The sequence below is a fragment of the Notolepis coatsorum genome, assembly GCF_963971535.1.
Source record: "Notolepis coatsorum genome assembly, chromosome: 9".
Classification (NCBI taxonomy): Eukaryota; Metazoa; Chordata; class Actinopteri; order Aulopiformes; family Paralepididae; genus Notolepis; species Notolepis coatsorum.
Window position 1 is genome coordinate 127088911 of NC_140173.1, and position 15264 is coordinate 127104174.

At 43.0% G+C, this 15264-nt stretch overlaps 1 protein-coding gene across 1 annotated transcript in view; it reads right to left on the reverse strand.

The window, feature by feature from the left end:
- piwil2 (piwi-like RNA-mediated gene silencing 2) overlaps window positions 1–15264 on the reverse strand; it is a gene marked incomplete at both ends in the record, with an annotated part of 105376 nt that overhangs the window by 38685 nt on the left and 51427 nt on the right. The gene's annotated exons all lie outside the window — the stretch shown is intronic.

Here is a 15264-nt window from a genome sequence, read left to right on the forward strand (position 1 = left end):
AATTTCAACAGCATCAGTTGCATTCTCACACATAGCAGTTTTGACATAATAAAGGCTCGCAACTCGATCATAACCCACATGTCAAAACAGCAGAATCAAATGGCCTACCCTGCACAGTGAGTTTCATCCAGCACATACAGTAGGACAAGTTGCCAGACTAGTTATTTTAATACAAGCCAAAATACATAATTTCAACACAAGTCAAAATGCATAATTTCATGGCAGCTTATCAAGCTGCAGTGGACGAAATAACACAATGATGACTCACCTAATGAGGGGGCTGATGTTGCATGGCAGACACCAAAATGCTCAACCCCTCCAAAACCATGGAAATTGCCATAGACTTCAGGACTTCAAAAAAAACACCCATACTCCCAATAACCATCGCAGACCAACCCATAACCCTAACTGATTCATTCAAGTTCCTCGGCACCCACATCAGCAACAAACTCGAATGGGACATTAACACCACTGCCATCATCAAAAAGGCCCAGCAGCGCCTGTACTTCCTCAGACAACTGAGGAAGTACAGAGTCCAACAACACCTGCTGGTCCAATTTTACACTGCCATAATTCAAAGTATCCTCACCTCATCCATCACAGTCTGGTACGGTTCCACGGACAAACACACTAAACACAAACTCCAACGCATCATCAAGACAGCCTCCAAAATAATTGGCTGTCCCCTCCCCTCTCTGGACTCCATCTACACCTCACGCACAGTCAGCCGCTCTGTTAAAATAGTCAACGACCCCTCTCACCCAGCACACCACTTATTCCAGCACATGCCCTCAGGTCGCTACAGGTCCATCCTAACCAGACACACACGTTTCACAAACAGTTTTTTCCCTACAGCAGTCCGAACACTGAACACCCTGGCCCGCCTATAACCAGTGCTCAACATCTGTACCGAAATCAATTACCACCAACCATCGTTGTGTGGCATTAAAGTATCTTGAAAGTATCTTGTTGTAAGTCTTGTATGATGAAGATATGGCTCAACATCGTTTATTATTTCAACTTTAATACCACAAGCGCAGAAAATCCAGTCTCAGAGATATGTAGTCGGGAAGGGCATTCAAAATCTCACAGCTCTGTTGGAGTATGGATACTGAGGAAGCAACATGAAGCCAAAAGTTTGGTAGGTACTTGGGGAAATCAGTCGCATGCTAGATCTGCACGATCTCTTGCTCTTTTGCGCTCAGGTCTGCGAGGGCCTCGTCACTGTGGCTGGCGAAGAGGTTTTCTATCCAGTTGCGCTGCACATCTGGGATAGGGAAGTACTGGCGCAGCTTGGTCCTCAAACCTTGGAGGACTTCGGCTCAGCTTCTTCCCCCAGGCCATCAGAGCCTTGAACACCGAACTCTCCACACACAAGCACACATGAGCACACACACAACTAGTGATGCACAGATGTGAAAATTGTGGCCGATACCGATAACAGATATTAATATTGCTGTTCTGGCCGATACCGATATTTACCGATGTCAATATCTCTGTATAGAGAAAACTTTTTTATGATAATCAAATAAAGAGCTATTTTCCAAAATGCTTTTTTTTTTTTTTTTTTTTTTTTTAAGTTATTTTCAGAAATTACTGATATTTTGAAACGATTTAAGGTCAAAACATGTAAAAAACCTTAAAAAATAATTTTTTTAAATAAAAAATAAAGTATATCGGCCCTATATTGATATCGGACCGATACCGTTGTGTAAAAACGGCCATATCGGCCGATATTATATCGGCGGCCGATACATCGTGCATCACTACACACAACACACACACTGTACACACTCACACACTAGCAGTCACTTTAACATGAACACACACACATATGCTGCTCACACTATGGTCACTTTACACAATGAAAGGTCACTTTAAAAACAAGAACAGGAGTGGTTCTTGTATAGTAAATAGATGGATAGCAAGCTAGCATAAGGACACAATAGTATAACTGTAGATTGTATAGTAGTGCACATAAGACCCAGTGCCCCATACGCAGGGCTCTACGCTAACCTTTTTCACTAGGGGCACAGGTGCTCCTAAATGAAACGTTAAAAGCACACAAAGAAATTTAGGAGCACCCAAAAATATTTAGTAGCACAGTGAAAATATTTCAAGTAAGAGTTTTTTTTTCCAAAAATAAATGTATATTTGTACTGTGCGTGCATGTGTGTAAATTAGCTCTTGCTACAACCCTGCATGTTTACATTTTGTATTGTGTACTTGATGTTCATTAACATGTGCTGTCCCTATCAAATAAACTATCAAATCAAACTACTGCTACAAAAGTAAGTCACTTAACTTTAGCTTTTACCCCTTTTATGCATACAATGCCTATGTTTTGGCTGTGTTGCTCTTCTAGAGAAATAATCCTTTCAGGGTTGCCTATTGAAATACTGTACACCTGTAGCACCCACTCCACACACTTTATAGCACACACCCACTTTAAACAAACACACTGTAGCACCCACTCCCCACACTTTATATTTATTGATGAAGGATTGCACTACAACTCGTACACCTTACTGTAAATTGTACCTAAATTGTACCTAATCCCATTTCTGCTTTGCACTAGATAGTACTGTACATTAGTACACTGCATAGTATTGTATATTATATGGTAACTCAGAACATTGTACATATGTCTATACCGAACACTGTGACCTCATTTTCTTCTTCTAAATTACATGCTATACTATGTTATTTGATACTATCTTGTCTAGCACAGTCTCTGGAGCGTAACAGTAAGAAGCATTTTGTATGAAAGTATTCTGTACTTCTGTATGACAACTATTAAAGAAACTTGAAAAACTTGAACTTGAACCTCCAGTACAGAAACATTGTTTATGAGTTTGCGTGTCAGGCAGACTATTGATTGACAGTCGAGTCTGCCAATTACGTCACACCGCTTGCACTCCGGCCGTCCGGCGCTGCAGCTGGACCCTATTGCCCACCTCTGCTGTTCATAACGCTAGCCAAGTTAGCTGTACACACATACACAGTGGGCCAGTTACTTTGGTGTAGGGGTGTAACAATGCATCGATCCTAAGGGGAAAATTCAACTGCATCGATTTGAAAATGTTTTCGATTATCGCAATTTGAATGTGTACACAGTGTTATGTTGTTCAACTTATCATGTCCGTTACAGTCAACACAACGGCATACGCTACTGCATCAACGTTATGATTAACACTTTCTCTGCCAAGGACGCCTAAACTCGTCATTCCCCGCCATGCTAATTCTGCCAATGACGCCGTAACACGTCATTGAGATCAATATTTCAAAAATCTGTGATCGCAATCATATTTCTCCCGCAGAGACTTGAGATCTACTGTTGATCACCTCTCAACTCTCCAACGGTTCAAGAGCGCCATCTGGTGGCCGATCGGTGGATCGCCCAAACCGGAAACGGAAACTGGTGCTCATCCAAATTCGGTCCGATCACTCGCTATAGGTCCCGGGACTCAAGCTAGACACAATGGATAGCAATCCGTTACCAATAACTCGATAAACAACATGATTTGGACGTATATACTATTATACAACCTGGAGATGGATCGCATATTTCAACATCCCATAATAGGAATATTTTTGCTCCACACTCATCGCCCAACGGCCCGAGGAGACTGGGGTGAGTTTCAGCGTTTTTTTTTTTACTGTGTTCGATACAAACTGCTCTAATGATTAGGGATGCCCCGATCACGTTTTTTGCCACCGATACCGATCACCGATCGTCGTGAGCCATATCGGCCGATACCGATCCGATACCGATCGTTTTTGATTAAAAAGAAATTAAAAATTATTTTATATAAAAAGTTTTTTTTTTTTTTTTTTTATAAAATATATATATTATATAATTAGACTTGTACTTGTATTATCTGCGAGACATCGCCACCACGCAACAAGCTCCACTGTCTGTGTGTACTCTAGTAGCCTCCAGCTACGGCCAGGATTCTCCGGAGCTGCACCTGGACCTATACTCGAGTAGCCTCGAGCAGAGCTACGGCCAGGATTCTCCGGCGCTGCACCTGGACCCTATTGGCATAACGTTACTTAACTGTGCTCAGCAAGCCCTCAGCTCGAATACACATCGAATCAGTGTTATAAGACATTGATATCAGGAGCTATCTGTAGCTACTGCTAGCCGGATATATAACGTTAATACAACGCCTCAGTGAATTATTTAGTTCAATGGGACATTTCGTTTTGAACGGTGAACTAACTTGTGCTAACGTGAGCTAACGGGTAGCATACACGTCTCTACTAGACTTTGTGGAGCGTTTGTTGATGTCAGGAGCTATCGGTAGCTGGCCGACTAGATGTTATAAGACATTGATAAGACATTGATATAAGACATTGATATCAGGAGCTATCTGTAGCTACTGCTAGCCGGCTAGATGACGTTAAGACAACTATTTAGTTCAATCGGACATTTCGTTTTGAACGGTGAACTAACGTCAGCTAACGCAAGCTAACGGAGATATCAACATGGACCACTAGACTTCTGGGGCATTTGTTGATATCCGGAGCTATCAGTAGCTAGCCGGCTAAATACCGTTAGACAATGCCTACTAAAAGTGAATAGTTGACTGGGTAATTTTGTTTAAACAGTAACGATAGCTAGGTAGCTAACGTTAGCTCAGGTCGAATGCACTATCTAGACTCAGCAGAGGAGGTCCGCCTCCTCTGTGTTTACAAACTCTACACGGGTACGGGCGGGGCTAGGGAGGAGGAGCAGTTTGCAGGTCCTGTGCGTCTGAGACAAGCGAGTGAGATATCCACTTGATCAGTTTCCGCGATCGGCGAATATGACTAATTATCGGAATTCCCCGATCGCATATTTATACTAATTATCGGCCGATAACGATCGGTGGCCGATCGATCGGGGCATCCCTACTAATGATCATATCACCCACACTAGATGAATCATCTAACGTTGGCCACGGAATTATAAACGACCCCCCCCCCCCATCCGGTCAACATCAGATGATAAGTAGTAACTTCTAGAAGCACGTCCATTTGACATTTTTTATCTCACGCCGATCGCTATCAAACTGTATACAATAATCAATATAATGCATTTAGGGCTATAAATCACGTTCTGCAGAAAGCTGCAGAAAACGATAAAAACATATTTATACTTTAGACCGTATTTTAGTATGAATATGTGAATGAAAAAGTATAACGTTGCTACACCCTGAACAATAGATACTTGATGTTGAATGGGCCATAGTAATGTCAATTTAGCAATACAATTAAAAAAGTTATAGCCCTGCAAAGAAGGGGAACTTCTCCATAGACAAACAGAGCTGGCAGAGGATGGTATAATGATGTACATAAGCCTGGCGAAGAAAGTGTTAACAAAGCAAGGCATTCGTTTTGTTGCATTAACGTTATATTACTATTGCCATCGCTAAATCTAGGTGTTCTAAAATATATTGCTATTGTTAAGACTAGAAGTTACATGTCTCGGGAAACTCTCGCATATGGCAATGGTGGCGTTTCAGGAAGTAAACGAGCCAAATGAGCTTCCGATTGGTCATTTGCTTTCTTTCTCATGAAACCAGTCACGTCACTCTACTGTGATTGGACCGTTGGCTTGAGTGCAATGTGGGACTTGTATTTTTTTTTTTTTTTTTATCTTTCTTCCCCTCCTTTTTCCCGATTTTTCTCCCATCCCACCCTTCCTGGTTGTTGCGTACTTTCCCCTACTGTTGGTCCGGGAGACCGGAGACTGTCACATGCTTTCCTCCGACGCATGTGCAGCCTGGGGCAGGCCAACCTGGCCGCGCAGGTTCTCACCGGGGAGAGTGTAGCGTGTGGGAGGCCACACTATCTCTCCTCAGATCCAACCCTCGCTGAGCAGGCGCCCCGACCGAACTGTAGGGGTCGCTGTCCACAACGCCCAGGACCCACCCTTCAGCTTCCCACCCCCTGATACAGCCAATTGTATCAGCGTGAGAGGACAGCCAAGCTGATAGCAACGCCGGGAGCTGGATTCGAACAGGCGAATCCTAGTGTCTCGGGACTTGTAGTTTTTTAACGATTCTCGCGGCGGATGAAAAAAAAGACGAGAGGCTGTAATCTATACTCGCACAGCGTGCGCGTAATTGATTTTTACGGTTCGCACACATATTTTTAGGGGCATATGCGAGCAATTTGGTCGCACTGTAGAGCCCTGCCCATACGTAGCTAACAGTGTATTGCACTATCACAGGACCTAGCATGTCTTACCATGCTCATGCTTTTGAAAAAAAACTCATGTACATATTAAGGCTGAGCCCGAACCCTGTTTTTAGGGTTCGAACGTTCGCCAGGGTTTATCGAACGAACGTTCGTTTTTTTTAAATTTTTTAGTCATTTTTTTTTTTATAAAATTATTTCTCATTTTTTTAAATATATATATATATATATATTTTTTTTGTATTATTATAGATCCTGGGGCGGCTAGGTGGTGTAGTGGGCAAGGCACTCGCCACCAGTGTGGAGACGCTAGGATTCGCGTGTTCGAATCCAGCTCTCCACATTGTTTTCAGTTTAGCTGGTCGTCCGCAGTAATACACATTGGCCGTATTACGGGGAGGGAAAACTGAAGGGTGGGGATCGAACGTTGTGAACAAGCGACTCCTACAAGTCGGTTGGTGCGCCTGCGCAGTAGAATCAGGAAGTGTCGGGGGCAGCGTGAGCCTCCCACGCGTTACTCCTCGACACAGAGATCGAGCTGCGCAGGTGAAAAGATGCGACTGCTGTTACCTCAAGTACCGGAGGGGACTTGTGCTATGTATGACTTAGTCCACATTGCAGCCGGCTTGTGGGAGGCAAGAAACAGCGTTCGTGACAGGGGAGGGTTGAATTGGATGATACGAAATTGGGATGGGAGAAAATATAGAAAAATGGGAGAAAAAGTGGATCAAAAAAAGTATTATTATAGATCCTACGGAGGGCGGCATTGCATAGTCTATTGGTGAAAAACATGTTCTTTACAGTGGTGGCTGTTCATGTAAACATGTAATTAAACAAAGCACTCAGAAGAAAATAAACAAGCTACTGCATCAAAAGTTACTACTTATGATAAACAATAGCCCTTGCAGTCACGTAAGGGGCTAGATAAACAAAGGCATTCGTTTTGTGGCATTAACGTTATATAGTTAGTGTTACACGTTCAATAACGGGTATTCACTCTTGGTCGACGGGGAGCCGGGAGGAGAGGCGCACGCCTCGGCTCCTCAACAGACCCGTCCACCGGCTCCCAACACGCCTGCCGCCCGACCGCCCTACCACCGTTCCGAGGTAGACTGTGGACGGGTCTGTTGAGGAGCCGAGGCGTGTGCCTGCTGTTGTTTCCAACGCAACCACCTCCCGCCATGAAGCTCGCGCTCCGTGGCCGAAAAAGGCTGGTATTCATTAATGATCCTTCTGCAGGTTCACCTACGGAAACCTTGTTACCGATTACTTCCTCGGCGGGGAGCTAACTACGGCTCCCCGCCCGGTAGCTACAGTAAGTCTGTTGAGGCTTCTCGCAAGCAGATCAATGGCGACATTGCCTGAAGTAAAAAACGAATAAACGCTTGCCGATTGGTGGTAACAGCAGAGGCGGGTGCAAGCGGTGTGTGACGTAATTGGCAGAATCGCCTGTCAATCAAAATAGAGCTCTGGTTGAGAAATAGTATCCCGCTGCAGCCCGGCAGACCATACTGGTTGAGCCGAGCGCCTCGCATTCACATCACCTCAACCGCGTGCGCATCCTTTATTTTATTTTTTTACTGAACGTTCGAACCTATTAATTAAAGTCCAAATGTCAGCGTAACGAACGAACGTTCGAACGTTCGGGCTCAGCCTTAGTACATATACCTATCGTACTTTTCGCACTATAAGCCGCACCTGAATATAAGCCGCAGCAGCTAAATTGAATGATGTGTACATATATAAGCCGCACTGGACTATAAGCCGCAGGTGTTTTAATGTTTAATTACCATATGTAAGGGTTCGTGCACAGAGGGGATTGTCAGGAAAGAGATGGCTGTTTGAGGAAGCTCCGATTTATTAACATTTGTTTAAACAGGAACGATAGCCAGTTAGCCAGCGCCGGGTACAGTAGGTAGCAACGTTAGCTTTCATAACGTTAGCCAGTTAGCCTGCGACGGGTACAGTAGGTAGCAACGTTAGCTCTCATAACGATATCCAGTTAGCAGCGCCGGGTACAGTAGGTAGCAACGTTAGCTCTCATAACGATAGCCAGTTAGCAGCGCTGGGTACAGTAGGTAGCAACGTTAGCTCTCATAACGCTAGCCAGTGCTAGCCAGCACTAGCGAGCACCTGCGAAATCAAGTGCCAAACTGATGATATCAGACGTTGATATCAGGAGCTATCAGTAGCTAGATAACATTAGACAACGCCGCCTCATGTATAAATAAACTAAAGTGAATAGTTCATTGACTGGGTCATTTTGTTTAATGCTTCAGTTATGTTGAAAGAGGAGCCCTGAGCTGCTCATACACTAGACCAGTGGTTCTCAAACTGTGGTACGCGTACCACTAGTGGTACTTGGTGGTACTGCTGGTGGTACTTGAAAACATTTCCAAAAAAGCTAAACATTTTTTTTTTTTTTTTTTTGCAGTCAGGCCACTGAACTTAGAAGCAGGCCTGGCCAGTGTTTCTGGTTGAGGCGGCGCGATAGTTAGATAATCTAAGTGGGGAACAACCAGGAGATCACTGTGACAGAGAGTAATGCAGTCTAAACAGTCATAAATCTTTAATTCAACTTCAGCCCTGATCATAACCATTTATTTTTAGATTTCTTGTAATGTCAGATAAAAAATGAAATACTCCCACTTTTCTGAAAAGAGTTGGTGTTAAATCTGACATTACAAAAAATCCATCAAAATATGTGTTGCTGCTAATCATTGACACATGCCTAGCCTGTAATAATCCCCCCCAGAAAAATGTACTTTGCATTTGATATTGAAAATATTTAACTTTGTGTGTTTTTTTTAACAATAATTTGTGATGCCATCACACAAACTGGCATTTAAAGGGTAAACATTCAAAAATGTATTGAATATGTGTTTTATTTTCTTTTTTACAATAATTTGTGATGCCCATCACAAACACTGGCATTTAAAGGGTAAACATTCAAAAATTCATGCACCAGAATGCAGGAAATTAAGTTTTTGTAACAAAATAATTGTGTGTGTGTGTGTGTGTGTGTGTGTGTGTGTGTGAGTGTGAGAGAGAGAGAGAGAGAATGACGGACAATTGCTTGCTGTGTGAGAGAGAGAGAGAGAGAGAGAGAGAGAGTGAGAGAGAGAGAGATAGAGAGATAGAGAGAATTAAGTACATTTGCTGAAATACAGTTGTTCTTAATTTTCTCACTTACTATGTGAGAATGTTAGTTATTATGTTCTCAATGCCCCTTGCATGCGTTTGCTAGTTCTAGTGCTATCCCTTTGTACATTGTGGCTGTGTCTGACAAAAGTTAACAATAAATAATGGTATTAGGAATACATTTGCCTCCTGCGTGAACTGTGCATAGCTGAATAGACTGTATTTTAACGCCGGTCATATGGTGGTACTTGGAGAGCCAGCTACGTTCTCAGGTGGTACTTGGTGTAAAAAGTTTGAGAACCACTGCACTAGACTCTTGCCGTAATGGTTTGTTGACGTGGTTATGTGAGGCGGAGGAGGAGGGGCAAGGCGTGCACTGCTGCAGCAGATTTAGGAGTCAGACCCCCCCGCATTTCACTGTATGACTTGACTTGTGCTCTTTGATGTCCTTGGTCACAGTGATGGGAAGCTGCATTTCTTCCATTGTCAGAAAATCAGACAAATTCTTAAACGAGTTGTAGTTTGACTGGTCAACTTGCTTGGCCCACAAATCCCTTATGGATGCCTGTATTTTATTCTGGACATGGAAAATGGTCACTGCTCTTCATTGGAGACAAGAGATTAAGTCAATTTAAGTGGCTGAAAATATCATCAGGTCCACAGGTTGAGAATCACTGCAGTAAGGCATCGTTCACATTTCTTTTTCACTACCAATTCAAAACCACATTAAATTGTGGCACGTTGTTTGCCTTGCGTTCAGGGAGCGAAATTAACTTTTTGACTCACCGGCCAGTGGCGGGTAGATGGGAAGAATCTACCCGCCAAGCATATTTCTTACCTGCCAAATTCTTTTTGATTAAAAAAAATATATATTTTATTTAAAAAAAATAAAGTTTTATATAAAATATATATATATATTATATAATCATACTTGTAGTTGTATTATCTGCGAGACATTGCCACCACGCAATAAGTCAAAATGCTCGCTATCTGCAAACAGCTCCACTGTCTGTGTGTATACTTGAGTAGCCTCCAGCTCCAGCAAGGATTCTCCGGCGATGCAGCTAGACCCTATACTAATACTCTACATTCAGCATGCAAGGATTCTCCGGCGCTGCAGCTGGACCCTATTGGTGTATACTGTTACGGTTCTTTGGTCAAATCACATTCATCAAGCCCTCAGCTAGAATACGCATTGAATCAATGTTATAAGACATTGATATCAGGAGCTATCTGTAGCTACTGCTAGCCCGCTAGATAACGTTAAGACAATTTAGTTTACTGGGACATATAGAGCTAACGTGAGCTAGCTAACGTGAGCTAGCTAACTTGAGCTAGCTAACGAGGGAACGGAGGTATTATGCACTCGAGTCGACTATTGCTGGAGCATTTGTTGATATCAGCAGCTATCAGTAGCTAGCCAGCTAGATACCGTTAGACAATGCCTCGTCATGTATTAAACTAAAAGTGAATAGTTGACTGGGTCATTGTTTAAACAGTAACGGTAGCTCATGGAGGTCCGATCTAGACTAGAGCAGACTGCCTCTGTGTTGATACGAGCAGAAGCCAATAGTATCCCGCTGCAGGGCTGGGCGGATAAGACTTGTTGCCAAGTTTTTTTTCAAAATTTCAAAATAAGAGTATCATACGAACCGAATGTTGCTAACTGCCGGAGCCATCGATATGACTCTAGCTGCGCTTGGGGGCGGAAATGAGACCCGCACAGATTTTCAAAATAAGAGTATCGTTATGAACTACACGTCTACACGCCACACGGCGGGCAGGCCTCTCAGTGGCAAGCGCCAAAGGTAAAAACTGAGCGCCCCTGGCGTGTGGCGGTCTTAAATTTCGCCCCCTGCTTGCGTTGTGAAGAACAGCTGGCTTGGTCGCTTAGTCAAAGTTCAGATTAGTTCAACTTTGACCTGCAAAATAATTCTATACACCTATAGCCAACCAACTTGGGAGAACCGGAGAGTATTTCAACTGATGAGCAGTCGATGTGATTGATTGAACCCCCTAGCAGCATCATATCCAGTACGGTCCACTGTTTCCCCGGCAAGCGAGGGAACTTGGCGTCACATGGCCAAAAACTCAACAGTGACCTTTGACCTAGTGGATTGCAGTAAGGGACGGGGAGCGGAAAACTGACCGACTGCAAGGCAACACCCAGGTGAACTAGAAAGGTGCACTCAGTAGAGCGCAAATCTCCACCAGGCAGCAGCATAGACCAATGAAAGCAGATTTACCCGCATGAAACAGGGCTGCGAGTAAACAGGGAGTAACAAGACATAATTTTATTTTGAAAAACACCCGACCGGAAGACTTCCAAGAACAAAGCAGAGCGGAGATAAACAGGAAGTGGATGACATGAAGAGGCACAGGCAGAATTGTTCTTAGGCCTAAAAAAATTGTTTGGTTCCGGTTGCCGGCCGACCCTGCCGATTTAGGTGCGACCCAATTTATTTTATGAGTTTTAAAAAAATGAAAAAAAATATGATTTTTTTTTTTTTACAATAAAGTTTCATAAAGATCTTAGTCAAACCTTTAGTATTATGCTGGCAGAGTACATGCATCCATGTTGTCGTGAACATTTTAATTAAATAAAGAAATTCCCTATCCATAGTCGCCGTGGGAATTTTTTTTTTAAATAAAATAAATTCCCTACCTAGTACTACCCATGGCCTTAACTGTGACGTACCTGGGTACGTGGGTTGGTCAATACCATTATTACTGTATTTATGACACCTTCTGAACATCAGGTTAGTATATTTAATGTGTTATGTTTTGTATGTGATGTGTGTGTGTGAACATGAGAGCTAATGCTGTCTCTTTTCTCTCCCTGTCAGGTGCTGCCCATTCCTACTGAAGAGTGCTGATTGCCTAATGAACGACAGCTGATGGCAATCACCTCGAGAGGGATGGGTAGCCAAATACCTGACAGCACACACACGTCGGGGCGCCTCATTCTCAGTCAATTGCCAGTGACCAGAGTAGAGTGAGGTTGCCATTGTTCTCCACTGTTGTGTGGGAGATATATATATTGTTGGCCACTTTGGATTCATCCTACACCGTGAGCTATATGGTTAGAGTGGTGTTCATCCTACACTGTGAGCCGCATGGTTAGAGTGGTGTTTCTTTGTTTATCCAGGTGAGCTTGTACCTTTAAGTATATGTAGATCTTGTTGGCCTTCTTAGATTCATCCTACACTGTGAGCTATATGGTTAGAGCGGTGATTCATCCTACACTCCAAACATTGGGGTTAGAGTGGTGTTCATCCTACACTGTGAGCTGCATGGTTAGAGTGGTGTTTCTTTGTTTATCCAGACTTGTTTATTATTATACTTACCTTGTTTGTTCTCCCCTTATCCCTCTCCCTGTTTGTTAATTGTTTGTGGGTTGTTTTTTCCCTTTGTTGCCTATTTTCACATCAGTGGAGGTTTCAAACCCTACCCGGCATAATAAATATAATTTACTATTTTTGGAACAACGTCTTGTGTTTATTATTACCTACCTGCCCGGGACTATTTTGAAAGCATTTACTGAGAGAGGCTGTTTCTGTTCATGTACAGCCTGCTCCAGATACTATTCAGCTATTTATATCCACGTATATAAACGTGTTTGGGCCGCCTGAATGCCTTCTACAACAGAACTTTGTTTCCTGATGGGCCAGGTCATTTCTGGTCATGTGACATGTACGCCCAATCGTGGGACCGCAAGTTTCTACAGTGGTTAAGCTTAGGCGCTCTTTCGAAGTTGGTTATGGTTAGAGTTTGTCTTAGAGCATGGCGATAGAACGCCTGCCCTGATTCCGACGGTTAAGCTTAGGCACGCTTTCGAAGTTGGTTAAGGTTATAGTTTGTCTTAGAGCATGGCGATAGAAAGCCAGGTAGTTTGCAGGCTGTTAGACCCGGAAATAGGCGCAGAACTTGCTGTCCCACGATTGGCGCACAATGCCGCACATGTCACATGACCTGGCCAATCAGAGCGCAAAACTCAAACGCGGAAACGAAGTTCTGTTGTAGAAGGCATACACACGTTTGGGCGCCATGCTTAACACTTTGAGTGCCAGCCACGACAATTGTAGTCTTATCAGACCCCCCATTGAGTGCCGACGACGCGAAATGTCGTTTGTTTGCCGTATTTTTATTTATTGGCGATTTGAATTAATATTTCATCAATCGAGCCTCGGGTTAGTGCTGCAGAGTCTGAGCTCAATTGGGAAGATACCACCCCCTATCGTCTCTCCCTGTGTAACTGCACCCCATCAGCTCAGATTGATGCAGGGGGAGTGGTTAGTTTGCTCATTTAATTTTTCCGTCAAGGCATCTGAAGAGACCAAGTGATCGCCGGCCCTCAGAACAGCGACGATTATGTATTTTACAGTACCAACACTGTAATCAATAAGCGTGATCGATATTTGGAATGTCGATCAGGAATTGGAATAATCTTTTTGGATAACATCTGATCTCAGGTAAGGAATCTATTTTACCAGTCTTAGGATAATCAGACCCGTTTTCACGGAGATATAAGCGTTTGCCCTATGCTGTGTGTGGCTGTGATCGCTGATGAGGAAATAAGAGAATCGATTTTTCAGCCCGCCTCTATAGCGTGCATAAGTACACATACTATTGATAATCTAGCGTTTATTTGAAAACGATTCATAAATAGGCCAAAAAAGGAAAATGTTTGTATTCTAGAATATTCCAGTAAATGCCGTTTATGGGGGAATATATACATTTTCCGAAATTTTTCGAGAGAACGTTTGCTTTTCGAAATGCTATAAAAAAGGATATGAACAGATTAAAAAACAATCCGTTTCGACAATGTTGACTGCAAACAAGTCATTGATAAGCGACGGGCAGATTAGACACAGCCATAATTTAAAACATAGATTATGCGTTTTTAACGCTAACATTGAAGTGGATGATGGCATTCAATGGGGTAAAAAGGTAAACAAGGCACTGATTGTGTTAAAGGGCCAACCACGTATATATACGTGGTAAACTCGTATTTGCTTTTATTGCATTTTAATATCCTACTCCAGGGCTATTCAACTGGCGGCCCGCGGGCCAGATCCGGCCCGCGGGATGATTCTGACCGGCCCGCCAAAGATTACATTTCATGTCAACGTTAACACGCACAATTGAGCCAAAAGTCACTCAATTAATGACAGATTTCATTGATAAATTGAGGGAAAACTTTGCAAGTCGATTTGACATGTCCAGAGAATTGATGCATTTTGTGAGCAACCCATTTGCCAATGTAGCTGCTATTTCCACAAAAGGACAAGAGTTCCTTGCATCACTTCACATTGATGAAGGTCTCCTGCAACTTGAAATAATTGACATGCAAGCATCATCTGCTCTGAAGCAGGCACTTGAGAATGAATCCACCACAACATTTTGGATAAAGTGTATTCATGTCAAGACATTCCCCAAAATAAAAACGCTGGCAATATCTGTGCTAACAATGTTTGGCTCAACATACACCTGTGAATCCAGTTTCTCTCACATGAATGCCATTAAAACAAGCAACCATGCCTCCTTGACAAATGAGCATTTGCATCACTGTTTGCGGGTAGCCCTCACTTCCTATGAACCCTCTTTCTCTGCCATTGCCCAGTCAAAGAAGTGCAATCGCTCTCATTAGGTGTGTATGTAGGCTAGGCCTGTCTGCCCCCCACCCCCCTGATGTTTGAGAGTTAAGAGTCGACAATAAGTGCTAATAAGATGCTGTGATTTGCTGTTGTTGCACAGACATGAAGCACTTTTTCATAAGCTCAGCTGCACTATAAATGTGTTTTTTTGTTCAAGTGTTGATGTTAGAATGTTCAGATGCACATCATGCACTTGTTTGTTTTTTATTTTATTTTTATATTGAAATGTTGAAGAGGAGATGTTGCAGTTGTTGCACAGTCATAAATGAAGCACTTTCTG